We start from the raw sequence: 16,567 nt of genomic DNA, 5'->3' as shown, positions 1-16,567 counted from the left end.
AATTACACCCTCTCAATCACCCCCGTTAAGGCCATTGCCCTTCACCTCCTGCCTGGCTGCCGTGCCCCACGCTGTGACCGAGGGGGCCACCCCAGCGACAGCCCCCCAAGCCCTGTGTGCCCACCCAGCCCCACCAGGAGAAGCCAGAGCGATGGAACCCCCTGACTGAGAGCCTTTGAGCCTGGCCTGTCAGGCAATCGCTCCCACTGTGTCATGTGCTTCTCCAGCTGAATGCTGCACTGTTTGTTTAGGACAGGCAGCATCCAAGGCTTTCCTGAAAGACCCTGGTGACTGGAAGAGGGTGACCTTGTGCCTGTTTTTAAAAGGGTAGCAAAGATGACCTTGGGAAGTACTGACCGGTCAGCCTCACCTCGGTGCCTGGGAAGATCATGGAACAGATCCTCCTAGAAGCTCTGCACAAGCACAGGGAGGACGGGGAGGTGATTAGTGGCAGCCAGCATGGCTTCACCAGGGGTAGGTCCTGTCCTACCAGCCTAGCTGCTTCCTATGTTTGGGTAACTACAGCAGGGGACAAGGGAAAAGCAATGGATACTATCGATCTGGACTTCTGTAAAGCCCTTAACATGAATCCCCACAACATCCTTCTCTCTAATGTGGAGAGATATGGATTTGGTGAGTGGACACTTTGTTCGATAAGAAATCGGTTTGGTGGTTGCTGTATTCAGAGAGTAGTGGTCATCGTCTCAAAGTCCAGATGGAGATCTCTGACAAGCTGTGTCCCTCAGGGGTCTGTAGAGGGACCAGTGCTGTTTAATATCTTCATCAATGGTATTGACAGTGTGATCGAATGTACCCTCAGCAAGTTTGCAGATGACACCAAGCTGAGTGGTGCAGTTGCCACACCAGGACGGGACGTCACCCAGAGGGACCTGGACAGGCTGGAGAAATGGGGCTGTGAGAACCTCATGAGGTTCAAAAGGCCAAGTGCAAGGTCCTACTCCTGGGTCAGGGCAAACCCCAATGTCAGTAGAGAATGGGGGATGATGTGATTGAGAGTGGCCCCGCAGAGAAGGACTTGGGGTGCTGGTCGATGAGAAGCTCAATATGAACCGGCAATGCGTGTTCGCAGCCCAGAAGACCAACCGTGTCCTGGGCTGCATCAAAAGAAGCCTGGCCAGCAGGTCAAGGGAGGGGATTATGCCCTTCATTTCCTCTCTCTTGTAAGATCTCATCTAGAGTATTGTGTCCAGTTCTGGAATCCTCTGCATAAGAAGGAGATGGAAATGTTTAGAATCATAGAATCACTAGGTTGGAAAAGACCCACTGGATCATTGAGTCCAACCATTCCTATCAATAGTAGGAATGGTCCCAGAGGAGGCTACAAAGGATGATCAGAGTTCTGAAGCACCTCCCATCCGAGGACAAGCTGAGAGAGTTGGGCTTGTTCACCCTGGAGAAGAGAAGGCTCCGAGAAGACCTTTAATGACCTTCCAGTACCTGAAGGGGCTACAAGAAGGCTGGGGAGTGACTGTTTCCAAAGGCTTGTAGGGATAGGACGAGGGGCAATGGCTATAAACTGGAGAGGGGCAGATTTAGACTAGACACAATGAGGAATTTCTTCAGCATGAGAAGTGGCTTCCCTTGCCCACCTCGCTGGGTGACCTTCACATAGGAAGAAGTGCAGTTTGTCAGGCAGAACCTTCCCTTGTGAACCCGTGCTGGCTGGGCCCAGGGACTGTCTTGTTGTGAGAGGTTTTACAGCAGTTCCCAGAATGATCTTCTTGGGTTTGGGATGGGGTGCAGCCTGGAGCTGGGAATGGAGAGAGCCTGGGGATGGGAATGGGGAGAACCTGGAGCTTGGGGTAACTGAACGTAGGGGTTGGATGGCCCTGGGGGTGTCTCTGCCCTGGGGAAAGCCTGGCCTGTTTCAGGGGAACTTATGAGCCCCAGAACCCTGAATCTGGGGAGCCACTTATCCGACTGGGAAGTCGAAGATCCTCCATCCCCCAAGGCACCCGCACACATCAGAGACCCTGCAGAGCCCTCCTGGGAAACAGCAGCTGCCTTGGGAGGCCAGGGAGCACTGGGACATCAGCCAAGGGCGCTGGAGCAAGGCTGGGGAGCTGCGGGAGCATGCGGGGTGTGGGGCTGCCACCTGTGGGACCTCTCGGGGCGGGTCTGGCGAAGGGCACTGTGGTAGGACCCGGTGGGTTTCAGGATGAGGGGCCAGCATGCAGCACCATGCTCTGCCGGCTTCGTCACGCTCGCCTGGAACTGGCTTGTGGGAAAAGCGGGGTGCAGGATGGGAACGCTTGGTGTTGGTGAAATCAACGCTTTCTAAGAGAAATTGTAGCTGATCATGTGTGAGATCTGCCTGCATCCCATCTTGGGGAACTGCTCTTCCCCATGAGAGGACTCTGGGATTCACTTCGACCTTACCAATCTCTTGCTGGCAATATTATCGATGATCTCTTGCTGTCAATATTATCAACACAGCAACATTGACATCTGCGGCAGGAGGTGTCGAAACTTTTTCATAAGACTTTCATTTCCGTGATAGATGCCATCTGGAGCCTGCAGCACCATGAGATCACTCGGCAAGGTGAGCATGTCCCTCCCTATAAATACAGGTGCAGCTCCTTCCCCTTCCAGAGACTTCGGACGACACCAAAGGTAGGCAGGGAAGGAGAGGGAGATGTGCTACCATGGCTGTGGGTGAGCCGAGGCCTTGTCACTCACTGCCAGTGGCAGAGAAAGCTGGGGAGGGACTGTTTCCAAAGGCTTGTAGGGGCAGGACGAGGGGCAATGGGTATAAACTGGAGAGGGGTAGATTTAGACTAGACAGAAGGAGGAATTTCTTCACCATGAGAGTGGGGAGGCCCTGGCCCAGGTTGCCCAGGGAAGTTGCTGCCCCATCCCTGGAGGTGTTCAAGGCCAGGTTGGATGGGGCTTTGGGCAACCTGATCTAGTGGGAGGTGTCCCTGCCCATGGCAAGGGAGAGGCTGGAACCAGATGATCTTTAAGGTCCCTCACATCCCAAACTGTTCTGTGATTCTATTCTCTGAAATGCAGAGCGATTACATCAAGTGGCTTCCCTTGGTCACCTCGCTGGGTGATCTTGACATAAGAAGACATGAAGTTTGTCAGGCAGGACCTTCCCTTGTGACCCCGTGCTGGCTGGGCCCAGGGACTGTTTTGTTTTGAGAGGATTTTTCAGCAGCTCGACTGGAACTGGCTTGTTGTTTGGGGAGGTGAGGGTGGTGGTAGGACAGGACCTGCCCCCAGTGAAGCCATGCTGGCTGCCACTAATCACCTCCCCGTCCTCCCTGTGCTTCAGCTGAGCTTCTAGGAGGATCTGTTCCACGATCTTCCAAGGCACTGAGGTGAGGCTGACTGGTCAGTACTTCCCAAGGTCATCTTTGCTACCCTTTTAAAAACAGGCACAAGGTTACCCTCTTCCAGTCACTGTTACCTCTTCTTCCTTTGCTTGTGGCAAAGGCCACGAGCTTCTCCTGGGTGTCAGGAACGCAGTCTTTGTGCACGATGCACATCTTCAAGATTCCTGAACCTCTATCACATGAACCTGCTTACACTGGAAAGCTCTAGGACCCTGTCCTGTCCCTCCAAGGCCTTGGTCTCCAGCACCAGCTCCCAAGGAACCCTGTCCTGTCCTTCTGGAGCTTCAGTCTCCAGCAGCAGCCCCCCAGGGACCCCGTTCTGCCCTTCCAGAGCCTTGGTCTCCAGCAGCAGCCCCCCAGGGACCCCCTCCTGAACCCCTCGCCCACCTCCTGCAGCCACTCTGGGCCTCCCGGGGCTCTCGCTGCTGCCTCAGGCCTCTCCATGCCGCCGGGCCCAGCTTGGGGGTAGCACCTCACTCCTTGGGCACCTGGAAGAGGAACTTCTCGAGGAGCTCAAGGATAGTGATAGTGACAAGAAGTCACTATCACAAAATGAGAACTACGTTTTAATTAAGCTAAAGTTCAGCTTCACACAGCAGACTTCCAGCAGTACCATGGGCATGTAAAAGAGCTGGGGAGGGACTTTTTACAAGGGCAGGGAGTGATAGGAGGAGGAGGAATGGCTTCAGATTCGAAGGAGGAAGATTTAGACTGGACATCAGGAAGAAATTCTTCACACTGAGGGTGGGGAAGCCCTAGGAGTGTTCAAGGCCCAGTTGGGTGAGGCTTTGACCCCTGATCCAGTGGGAGGTGTTGAGATCCATCCCACTCAGAGCCATTAATGAGTGGCCCTATCTGAGGGGTCAATCTCAATGATTCTGGGTGACAAGAAGGTAAGGGTTAAGAGTCGTTATCATTATCATAGTTGTTAATCTTGTTTTTTAACACATTCCATCCCACCATTTACAAATCACCATTTCATAACTGTATCGTCAAAAGCATCTTGAGATATGCAGCAGTTCGTTTTCTTACAACAGTTCATTTGTGTTGCCTTATTCTGCAGAAATTCACAGGAAGCCAAACCCAAATGCCAACTAGAAGAGAGGTCGAACAGTGCTGTGATGGATATCAGGAACTGCAGGAGAAGTGAAGAGGGGCTGGGGGGGACATGTCACAGGGAGCCCTGGCTCAGGGGCTCATGTCCCCAGAGCCGTGACCCTAGCAAGCCACATGCCTGTTCAAGGGGTCAAGGCCAGGCCTTGATCACATTGTGGGGAGCGGCTGCAAATCCTGTCACTTCTCTGGAACTGGCTTGTGGGAAAAGCGGGGTGCAGGATGGGAACGCTTGGTGTTGGTGAAATAAGCACTTTTTGAGAGAAACTGTAGCTGCTCATGTGTGAGCTGCCTGTGTCCCAGCTTGGGGAACTGCTCACTTTGACTGTACCAATATCTTGCTGATGATATTATCAATGCAGCAACATTGTCAGGCTCAGCGGCGGTAGAAGGTGTTGCAATTTCTTGAGCAGACCTTCATTTCCATGATAGATGCAATGTGGAGCTTGTGGCCTCATGCAATCGCTCTGCAAGTTGAGTGTGTCCCTCCCTATAAATACAGGTGCAGCTCCTTCCCCTTCCAGAGACTTCGGACGACACCAAAGGTAGGTCCTGCTCACTGCTCCTCCTGTGCTCCATGTCCTCTCCTCTCCAACGTCGCCTTCTCCAGCTCAGCTTAATTTTGCCGAGAGTTTCTGCAGGGCTGAGCCTGGGCGCAGCAGACGAGCATCACCCAGGATGGATCCGCTTCTCCCGAGGTGCCTCTGCTGGGGAGGCATCGGAGGCTGCTGCATCCCCTGAGAGCGGGATTGACTCGACGGGCTTTGGGCAGTTTGTGGCATGATCAAATTGTAGCGTTACCCAGTTGAGGTGTCAGGGAATCGTTGCGTTCTCATCTGGAGAGATTGGAAGCGTTTGGAGCTGTAGTGCAAGGGGGGAAAGGTGAGAATTGAATCAGAGTGGGTGTCCCAGAAGAAAAAAGCGATGCTGGGGCAGCGAGCCCTTCCCCAGGGCAGGCTCTGGCTGTGCCAAAAGCTGGGCTGTTTGGTGCTCCTCTCTTGTCAGGGCTGCTGGGGCGCCGGGTGCTTGGGGCACCTGGGCTTGGGCAGCGCTCCCAGCCTACCTGCCGGTGAAATATTACCCCGTGGAGCTTAGCGGCACAGGAATCGCGTCCCAAATGACTGAGCCCATCCCTGCCCCTCTGCACGCAGGATGGGGGCCTCAAAGCTGGTGCTGTCGCTGCTGGTTGCAGCTGTCCTGCTGCATGTGGCTGTCACGCTGAGGATCAGCGCCTTCAACATCCACTTCTTTGGGAAGTCAAAGATGAACAAAACAGAAGTCGCTAACATCATCGTCGAAGTGAGTACTATGGGACAGATACAGTTCTGACCTCTCTCTGCTCTCTGGGATGCAGCCAGCTGGGGCAGTCAGACATTAGCTCAACAGTCATCCATATATCCACTGTGTCCATCCCTACAGGCACGCATCCACCAGTCCATCAACATCCTCATCCATCTGCCTGTAGCTCCATCCATCCATCCATCCATCCATCCATGACTGCATCCACTCACACCTCCATCCATATGTCCAAGCCCCCATCCATCCACCCATATCCTCTTCCCCCATCACATTCTCCAATCCTGGGACATCTCCACTCTTACCTGTCCTCTGCCAGGGACAGTCAATGGTTGGTGCTACCCAGGTTCCTCACTCACAGCACCCAGAGAGGGAGGAGCTGCAGGGATGGGAGGCAGCAGACAAATGGGCTTTAGGGGGCACCTTGTTACCCTAGAGTCCTTCCAAGCCCAAGGACACCAGCAGAGGAGCTCCCTCCCTGGCTCTCCATTGCCCGCCTGCCTATTGCCAGGCCGGCAGCCTTCCCAGCCCAGCCTAGGCACCCCTGGGTCCCCAAGAGCAGTTCCTGGGCAAGGGTGAGCAGCTCTGAGCTTGTTCCCCCAGATCGTGAAGCGGTACGACATCACCCTGGTGCAGGAGGTCCGGGACAAGAACCTGGATGCTGTGAATAAGCTCAAAGAAATGCTCAACAGGTGACCTCAATGGCACAGGGCAGGGGGTGCCTGCAGATGGGATGCTGGAACGGATCCTGGCTGGTGTCTCATCGTGCCGGGGCACCTCTGGCTTGGCCGGAGTGAGAGCGCTGGGCGCTGGTGGGAACACGGAGCCTCCTCTACATCCCCACTTCTCTCTCTCAGAGGAACCCCGGGTTTGTACAACTTTAATTACAGTGAACCCCTGGGTCAGAGTGTCTACACGGAGCGGTACCTCTTCATCTGGAGGTAAGGGATTCTGGCAGGGTCTGGTGTTCCTCGTGTCACGTGCTGTCCTTCCTGGTGGCCCCTGAAGGGAGGTGGGTTCATCTGAGGTCCCCGTGTGTGCAGGAGAGGTGACAGGGGCTGCCTCACTCTCCTTCTCAGGAATGACAGTGTCAACCTGCGGATGACCGAACAGATCAGGAGCATGGGTGTCTTCAGCAGACCACCTTACGTTGTCAAGTTCTACTCACCCAACACGCGTGAGCAGAGCCGATGCACGGCAGCCCCTCCACCTCTCCCATCGTGTCCCACATCCCAGCACCTACTACCTCCCATTTATGCCATAGCCCACCATCTGCTCCCTCCAGTTGTGTGCCACCTCCTAACCTCTCCCATCTCCCAACATCTCCCTCCATTTGCCATCACCGCTCACATCCCATTTCCCACCTCATCCCCTCTCCTAACCCTGGACCATCGCTTCCACCTCCCCGGCAACTCCCCAGGACACACACACTCTCCCATCTCTCCCACCCCCATCTCCTTCCCCAAAGCCACAGTGACTTGGGAAGAATGATGGGAAACAAGCAGCAAACCCCAGGCCACGTGCAGAGGGCTGTAGGTCTCTGCTGCAAATGCCAGGCTGGAGGACACGCAGACGACAACAAGCCAAGGCATCTGTTCCCTCCAGCAGCTTTTCCCTGCTGGCAGCTGGGGCTTGGCCCAGGGGGTCTCCTGGGGTTCCCGCTCCCGAGCCGGGTGCAGCACCCGAGCCGGGAGCTGATGGCTCCCTGTCTGGCAGAGGTGAAGGAATTTGTGATGGTGCCCCTGCACTCCAATCCTAATAATGCGGTAAAAGAGATCGACAAGCTCTATGACGTCTACAACTATATACGCACTGCCTGGAAAAATGACGTAAGTGGCTTTGGGGAGCTCGGCTCCCGCTCGGGGCAGCCGGGGGGGCTGGGGTGTGGGCGCCGCACATGCCGGCACCATCCTGGGGTGGAGGTGTCCCACGGGAGACCTCTCACACCCGGCAGAGCGGGGGCTCCGCTGCCATTCCTGGGGGGTGTCCTCCTGTGCTGGGGAGACCCAGGGGGGGGCTGAGATTTTGGGAGCCCTTGTACCCGTGTGGCCCATGGGTGGGGACACAGCACACTGCCCTGCAGAACATCCTCCTCCTGGGTGACTTCAACGCCGGCGGCAGCTACGTGAAAGATGACGACTGGCGCAAAATCCGTCTGCGCACCCAAGCACCTTGTGACTGGCTCATCACAGATGATGATGATACCACTGTTACTGCCAAGAGCCACTACCCCTATGACCGGTGGGTGCTGTGGTGGTGGCATAGGGGCTGTCACTGGTGGGTCTTGGGGGGCACTAACACCCCCTGATGCCTCGGCAGCATCGTCGTCTGCGGTGATGATCTGAAAAAAGACATCGAGCCTGGCTCTGGCAGAATCTACAACTTCGAGGTGGCCTTCAACCTCACTAACAAGAAGGTGAGTTAGGGACCAAGACACACAAGCCTGGTGGCACCGTGATCCCACACTTGAGTGTGGGTGGGTCCCTGTTCCCCAGGGCGCTCCCATGGGCACGTCAGCCCCAACCTCTGCTCCGATGCTCCCCCAGCCTGGGGTCTGGTTTTGGTTCTGGGATCGGAGCAGAGCGTTCGGTCCCAGCCACGACAGCGGTGGCAGGTCCAGATGAGCTCAGCCACTTCTTTGCTTTCCCTCCCAACATCCAGGCTTTGGAAGTCAGTGACCATTTCCCAGTGGAGACGGTCCTAATCTGAGGAGTCTGTCCTCACGCCAGTGGCTACCAGGACACCCACAGCCTGAGCCCACATCCCTCATGGAGTCCAAACAGCGAAAGCACCAGACAAGCTGCCCACAATCTCTGCAAAAGCCGCTCTTTAGACACTTGCAGTTGTGGGACCCTCTCTGCATACATTAAAAATGAGCATTTTCTGGTTCTTGCACCTCTGCACGGAGGGTCCCTTCACTTCCCCCCGCACCCCCTGCACCTGACCCCTGCCCCTGTGCCACAGCAGCTCCTCCGGGTGTCAGCACAGCACCGGGGGACACCAGACTCATCCGTTGACTGGCTGTGAGGATGCAAAACCTGCAGAGCTGGCGAGAGCCTGGCAGGCCCTGACATGAGCAGCGACACCTCCCCAAACCCGGCCAAGCTGCCTGCTCCCTGAGCTGGGGGACAGCAAGTTTTCAGTTTTTTCTCTGATACAGTATATATTAACGGTTGGACTCGATGATCCGGTGGGTCTCTTCCAACCTGGTTATTCTGTGATTCTGTGAAGTGCCGGGGGATGGATGTGCCAGTGCAAGGGATACTGGCTGTGCCAGCGCTGCTCTGGGGATCCGAGTCACCCGTGCGGCTGCTTTAGGTGCCAGCTGGGGCTGCTTGGGAGACAAGAGGAGATGCTGTGGGGGTTTGCAGCCGCCCCCTCTTGCTGAGGCTGGTGCTGCTCAGCCAGCCTCCCCCAGACACCCCAAGTCCCTTCTTTCCCCTACAATTACACCCTCTCAATCACCCCCGTTAAGGCCATTGCCCTTCACCTCCTGCCTGGCTGCCGTGCCCCACGCTGTGACCGAGGGGGCCACCCCGGCCACAGACCCCCAAGCCCCGTGTGCCCACCCAGCCCCACCAGGAGAAGCCAGAGCGATGGAACCCCCTGACTGAGAGCCTTTGAGCCCGGCCTGTCAGGCTATCGCTCCCACTGTGTCATGTGCTTCTCCAGCTGAATGCTGCACTGTTTGTTTAGGACAGGCAGCATCCAAGGCTTTCCTGAAAGACCCTGGTGACTGGAAGAGGGTGACCTTGTGCCTGTTTTTAAAAGGGTAGCAAAGATGACCTTGGGAAGTACTGACTGGTCAGCCTCACCTCGGTGCCTGGGAAGATCATGGAACAGATCCTCCTAGAAGCTCTGCACAAGCACAGGGAGGACGGGGAGGTGATTAGTGGCAGCCAGCATGGCTTCACCAGGGGTAGGTCCTGTCCTACCAGCCTAGCTGCTTCCTACGATGGGGGAACTACAGCAGGGGACAAGGGAAAAACAATGGATACTATCGATCTGGACTTCTGTAAAGCCCTTAACATGAATCCCCACAACATCCTTCTCTCTAATGTGGAGAGATATGGATTTGGTGAGTGGACACTTTGTTCGATAAGAAATTGGTTTGGTGGTTGTTGTATTCAGAGAGTAGTGGTCAACGGCTCAAAGTCCAGATGGAGATCTCTGACAAGCTGTGTCCCTCAGGGGTCTGTAGAGGGACCAGTGCTGTTTAATATCTTCATCAATGGTATTGACAGTGCGATCGAATGTACCCTCAGCAAGTTTGCAGATGACACCAAGCTGAGTGGTGCAGTTGCCACACCAGGACGGGATGTCACCCAGAGGGACCTGGACAGGCTGGAGAAGTGGGGCTGTGAGAACCTCATGAGGTTCAAAAGGCCAAGTGCAAGGTCCTACTCCTGGGTCAGGGCAATCCCCACTGTCAGTAGAGGATGGGGGACGATGTGATTGAGAGTGGCCCCGCAGAGAAGGACTTGGGGTGCTGGTCGATGAGAAGCTCAATATGAACCGGCAATGCGTGTTGGCAGCCCAGAAGACCAACCGTGTCCTGGGCTGCATCAAAAGAAGCCTGGCCAGCAGGTCTAGGGAGGGGATTATGCCCTTCATTTCCTCTCTCTTGTAAGATCTCATCTAGAGTATTGTGTCCAGTTCTGGAATCCTCTGCATAAGAAGGAAATGGAAATGTTTAGAATCATAGAATCACTAGGTTGGAAAAGACCCACTGGATCATTGAGTCCAACCATTCCTATGAATAGTAGGAATGGGCCCAGAGGAGACTACAAGGATGATCAGAGTTCTGGAGCACCTCCCATCCGAGGACAAGCTGAGAGAGTTGGGCTTGTTCACCCTGGAGAAGAGAAGGCTCCGAGAAGACCTTTAATGACCTTCCAGTACCTGAAGGGGCTACAAGAAGGCTGGGGAGTGACTGTTTCCAAAGGCTTGTAGGGATAGGACGAGGGGCAATGGCTATAAACTGGAGAGGGGCAGATTTAGACTAGACACAATGAGGAATTTCTTCAGCATGAGAAGTGGCTTCCCTTGGCCACCTCGCTGGGTGACCTTCACATAGGAAGAAATGCAGTTTGTCAGGCAGAACCTTCCCTTGTGAACCCGTGCTGGCTGGGCCCAGGGACTGTCTTGTTGTGAGAGGTTTTACAGCAGTTCCCAGAATGATCTTCTTGGCTTTGGGATGGGGTGCAGCCTGGAGCTGGGAATGGAGAGAGCCTGGGGATGGGAATGGGGAGAACCTGGAGCTTGGGGTAACTGAATGTAGGGGTTGGATGGCCCTGAGGGTGTCTCTGCCCTGGGGAAAGCCTGGCCTGTTTCAGGGGAACTTATGAGCCCCAGAACCCTGAATCTGGGGAGCCACTTATCCGACTGGGAAGTCAGAGATCCTCCATCCCCCAAGGCACCCGCACACATCAGAGAACCTGCAGAGCCCTCCTGGGAAACAGCAGCTGCCTTGGGAGGCCAGGGAGCACTGGGACATCAGCCAAGGGTGCTGGAGCAAGGCTGGGGAGCTGCGGGAGCATGTGGGGTGTGGGGCTGCCACCTGTGGGACCTCTCGGGGCGGGTCTGGCGAAGGGCACTGTGGTAGGACCCGGTGGGTTTCAGGATGAGGGGCCAGCATGCAGCACCATGCTCTGCCGGCTTCGTCATGCTCACCTGGAACTGGCTTGTGGGAAAAGCGGGGTGCAGGATGGGAACGCTTGGTGTTGGTGAAATCAACGCTTTCTAAGAGAAATTGTAGCTGATCATGTGTGAGATCTGCCTGCATCCCATCTTGGGGAACTGCTCTTCCCCATGAGAGGACCCTGGGATTCACCTTGCCAATCTCTTGCTGGCGATGTTATCAATGCAGCCACATTGTCAGGCTCAGCTGTGGCAGGAGGTGTTTACACTTGATGAAAAGCTGGTTTTTTTCACTGAGAAGACCTTCATTTCTGTGGAAAAAGACATATGGTGCTGTGGCCTCATGCAATCACTTGGCAAGGCGAGCGTGTCCCTCCCTATAAATACAGGTGCAGCTCCTTCCACTCCCAGAGACTTTGGACGACACCAAAGGTAGGTCCTGCTCGCTGCTCCTCCTGTGCTCCATGTCCTCCCCTCTCCAAAGTCACCTTCTCCAGCTCAGCTTAATTTTGCCAAGAGTTTCTGCAGGGCTGAGCACAGGCGCAGCAGACGAGCATCACCCAGGATGGATCCGCTTCTCCCGAGGTGCCTCTGCTGGGGGGCATCGGAGGCTGCTGCATCCCCTGAGATCAGGATTGACTCGAGGGGCTTTGGGCAGTGTGTGGCATGATCAAATTGTAGCGTTACCCAATCGAGGTGTCAGGGAGTGGTTGCATTCTCATCTGGAGAGAATGGAAGTGTTTGCAGCTGTAGAGAGAATTCAAGGGGGGAAAGGTGAAAACAGAACTAGAGCAGCTGTCCCAGAAGAAAAAGCGATGCTGGGGCAGCGAGCCCTTCCCCAGGGCAGGCTCCGGCTATGCCGAAAGCCGGGCTATTTGGTGCTCCTCTCTTGTCAGGGCTGCCGGGGCGCCGGGTGCTTAGGGCACCTGGGCTTGGGCAGCGCTCCCAGCCTACCTGCCGGTGAAATATTACCCCGTGGAGCTGAGCGGCACAGGAATTGCGTCCCAAATAGCTTTCCCCATGGTTTGGAGCCACCGCGCTGCCTTGTTGGGAGCCCTGAGGACTCCAGCCTGGGCGAGGAGGGGGCAGGGGCAGGGCTGGTTGTCGGTGGGGCTGGATACCCCAGGTGAGGGTGCTCTGGGGTGTCGGAGAGGGATCTATCCCCTGCTCTGTCCCACCTCAGCTGCTGCAGGGTCTTTTGGGTCTCTGGAGCAGACCCAGGGAGGGCTGGGAGAGGTGCAAGGCCAGGCATCCTGGTGTCCCTGGAGGCTGCCCCCTGTCCTAGCCCAGGAGAGGTGGCCAGCCTGAGCATGGTGACTGAGGAAGGGACAGCTCTGTGTCACCAGGAAATGGCATTTGCTCCTTTGCTGTGAATTATCAGCTCTGGTCTCATGGGTGGACTGGGCTCCCTCCAAGAGGGACAGGCAGGATGAGGCCCCACTTGAGACGGGGACAAGGACTCGGCAGCCCCAGGCTGCGGCTGTGAGGCTGGACAGGGGTTAACCATCCCTGGGTCCTGGTGTTTCACTAGGGAAGAGACGCCTCCCAGTGAAACCAGTACGGCCAGTGGGAATACCCTGGTCCCCCTTGCTGTCTGTGCCAAATCCCCCTCCCAGGCAAGGGGCTGAGCCCATCCCTGCCCCTCTGCACGCAGGATGGGGGCCGCAAAGCTGGTGCTGTCGCTGCTGGTTGCAGCTGTCCTGCTGCATGTGGCCGTCACGCTGAGGATCAGCGCCTTCAACATCCAGCACTTTGGGAAGACAAAGATGAACAAAACAGAAGTCGCTAACATCATCGTCGAAGTGAGTACTATGGGATAGATACATTTCTGACCTCTCTCTGCTCTCTGGGATGCAGCCAGCTGGGGCAGTCAGACATTAGCTCAACAGTCATCCATACATCCACTGTGTCCATCCCTACAGGCACGCATCCGCCAGTCCATCAACAGCCCCCATCCATCTGCCTGTAGCTCCATCCATCCATCCATCCATCCATCCACCCACCCATGAATGACTGCATCCACTCACACCTCCATCCATATGTCCAAGCCCCCATCGATCCACCCATATCCTCTTCCCCCATCACATTCTCCAATCCTGGGACATCTCCACTCTTACCTGCCCTCCACCAGGGACAGTCAATGGTTGGTGCTGCCCAGGTTCCTCATTCACAGCATCCAGAGAGGGAGGAGCTGCAGGGATGGGAGGCAGCAGACAAATGGGCTTTAGAGGGCACGGTGTCGCCCCAGGGTCCTTCCAAGCCCAAGGACACCAGCAGAGGAGCTCCCTCCCTGGCTCTCCATTGCCCACCCACCTATTGTCAATCTGGGAGCCTTCCCAGCCCAGTCTAGGCACCCCTGGGTCCCCCAGGAGCAGTTCCTGGGCAAGGGTGAGCAGCTCTGAGGTTGTTCCCCCAGATCGTGAAGCGGTACGACATCACCCTGGTGCAGGAGGTCCGGGACAAGAACCTGGACGCTGTGAATGCACTCATGGCTGAGCTCAACAGGTGACCTCAATGGCACAGGGCAGGGGGTGCCTGCAGATGGGATGCTGGAACGGATCCTGGCTGGTGTCTCATCGTGCCAGGCCACCTCTGGCTTGGCCGGAGTGAGAGCACTGGGTGCTGGTGGGGACCTCCTCTCACCCTCCCCACGTCTCTCTCTCTCAGAGGAAATCCAGGCTCATATAAATTTGAGGCCAGCAAACCCCTGGGCTCAAGCAGCTATGCAGAGCAGTACCTCTTCATCTACAGGTAGGGGATGCTGCCAGGGTCTAGTGTTCCCCCTGTCACCTGCTGTCCTGCCTGGTGGCCCCTGAAGGGAGGTGAGTTTATCTGTGGACTTCCTTTGTGGCAGGAGAGGTGACAGGGACTGTTCCACTCTTCTCCCTCAGAGCAGACAAAGTCTCTGTTGTGAAGACGCAGCAGTATCCGGACAAAAGTGTCTTCAGCAGACCGCCTTACATTGTCGAGTTCTCCTCACCCACCACGCGTGAGCAGAGCCGATGCACGGCAGCCCCTCCACCTCTCCCATTGTGTCCCACATCCCAGCACCTACTACCTCCCATTTATGCCATAGCCCACCATCTGCTCCCTCCAGCTGTGTGCCACCTCCCAACCTCTCCCATCTCCCAACATCTCCCACCATTTGCCATCACCACTCACGTCCCATTTCCCACCTCATCCCCTCTCCTAACCCTGGACCATCACTTCCACCTCCCCGGCAACTCCCCAGCACACACACACTCTCCCATCTCTCCCACCCCCATCTCCTTCCCCAAAGCCACAGTGACTTGGGAAGAATGATGGGAAACAAGCAGCAAACCCCAGGCCACATGCAGAGGGCTGTAGGTCTCTGCTGCAAATGCCAGGCTGGAGGACACGCAGATGACAACAAGCCAAGGCATCTGTTCCCTTCAGCAGCTTTTCCCTGCTGGCAGCTGGGGCTTGGCCCCGGGGGGTCTCCTGGGGTTCCCGCTCCCGAGCCGGGTGCAGCACCCGAGCCGGGAGCTGATGGCTCCCTGTCTGGCAGAGGTGAAGGAATTTGTGATGGTGCCCCTGCACTCCAAGCCTGACAATGCGGTAAAAGAGATCGACAAGCTCTATGACGTCTACAACGATATCCGCACTGCCTGGACAAATGACGTAAGCGGTGTTGGGGAGCTCGGCTCCCGCTCGGGGCAGCCGGGCGGGCTGGGGTGTGGGTGCCGCACATGCCGGCACCATCCTGGGGTGGAGGTGTCCCACGGGAGACCTCTCACACCCGGCAGAGTGGGGGCTCCGCTGCCATTCCTGGGGGGTGTCCTCCTGTGCTGGGGAGACCCAGGGGGGCTGCTGAGATTTTGGGAGCCCTTGGTACCTGTGTGGCCCATGGGTGGGGACACAGCACGCTGCCCTGCAGAACATCCTCCTCCTGGGTGACTTCAACGCCGGCGGCAGCTACGTGAAAGATGACGACTGGCGCAAAATCCGTCTGCGCACCCAAGCACCTTGTGACTGGCTCATCACAGATGATGATGACACCACTGTCACTGAAACAACCCACTACCCCTATGACCGGTGGGTGCTGTGGTGGTGGCACAGGGGCTGTCACTGGTGGGTCCTGGGGGGCACTAACACCCCCATGATGCCTCGGCAGCATCGTCGTCTGCGGCAATGACCTGAAAAAAGATATTGAGCCCAACTCTGCCAAAATCTACAACTTCGAGTTGGCTTTCAACCTCACTAACAAGGAGGTGAGGGAGGAACCAGGACACACAAGCACGGTGGCACCGTGATCCCACCCTTGAGTGACACATCTGCTCCGATGCTCCCCCAGCCTGGGGTCTCGTTTCAGTTCTGGGATCAGAGCAGAGCGTTCAGTCCCAGCCCAGAGTCCAGACGAGCTCTTTTGCATTTCTTTGCTTTCCTACCACATCCAGGCTTTGGAAGTCAGTGACCATTTCCCAGTGGAAGTGACCCTGAAACCCTGAGGAGTCCGTCCCCACGCCGGTGGCTACCAGGATGCCTCAGCTTGCACCCATGTCCCTCATGGAGTCCAAACAGCAAAAGCACCAGCCAAGCTGCCCACAATCTCTGCAATAACTGCTCTTTGGAGTCTTGCAGGCGTGGGACTCTCTCTGCTTCCATTAAAAATGAGCATTTTCCTGTTCTTGCATCTCTGCACATAGGGTCCCTTCATCTCCCCCAGCACCCCTTGCACCTGATCCCCTGTCCCTGTGCCACAGCAGCTCCTCCGGGTGCCGGCACAGCACCAAGGGACACCAGACTCACCCAGTGATGGGCTGTGAGGATGCAAAACCTGCAGAGCTGGCAAGAGGATGGGGAGGTGATTTGTGGCAGCCAGCATGGGTTCACCGGGGGCAAGTCCTGTCCTACCAGCCTAGCTGCTTCCTATATTTGGGTAACTACAGCAGGGGACAAGGGAAAAGCAATGGATACTATCGATCTGGACTTCTGTAAAGCCCTTAACATGGATCCCCACAACATCCTTCTTTCTAATGTGGAGAGATATGGATTTGGTGAGTGGACACTTTGTTCGATAAGAAATCGGTTTGGTGGTTGCTGTATTCAGAGAGTAGTGGTCAACGTCTCAAAGTCCAGATGGAGATCTCTGACAAGCTGTGTCCCTCAGGGGTCTGTAGAGGGACCAGTGCTGTTTA

At 56.2% G+C, this 16,567-nt stretch overlaps 1 pseudogene; it reads left to right on the top strand.

Moving 5' to 3' along the window:
• Window positions 1-2,569: 2,569 nt before the first annotated feature.
• Window positions 2,570-16,002, top strand: LOC138727775 (uncharacterized; annotated as a pseudogene).
• Window positions 16,003-16,567: the final 565 nt, after the last annotated feature.

This window comes from Phaenicophaeus curvirostris, chromosome 16 (genome assembly GCF_032191515.1).
Source record: "Phaenicophaeus curvirostris isolate KB17595 chromosome 16, BPBGC_Pcur_1.0, whole genome shotgun sequence".
Taxonomy (NCBI): domain Eukaryota; kingdom Metazoa; phylum Chordata; class Aves; order Cuculiformes; family Cuculidae; genus Phaenicophaeus; species Phaenicophaeus curvirostris.
Note: the sequence above shows the minus strand (reverse complement) of the source record. Positions and strands in the feature narration are given on the sequence as shown.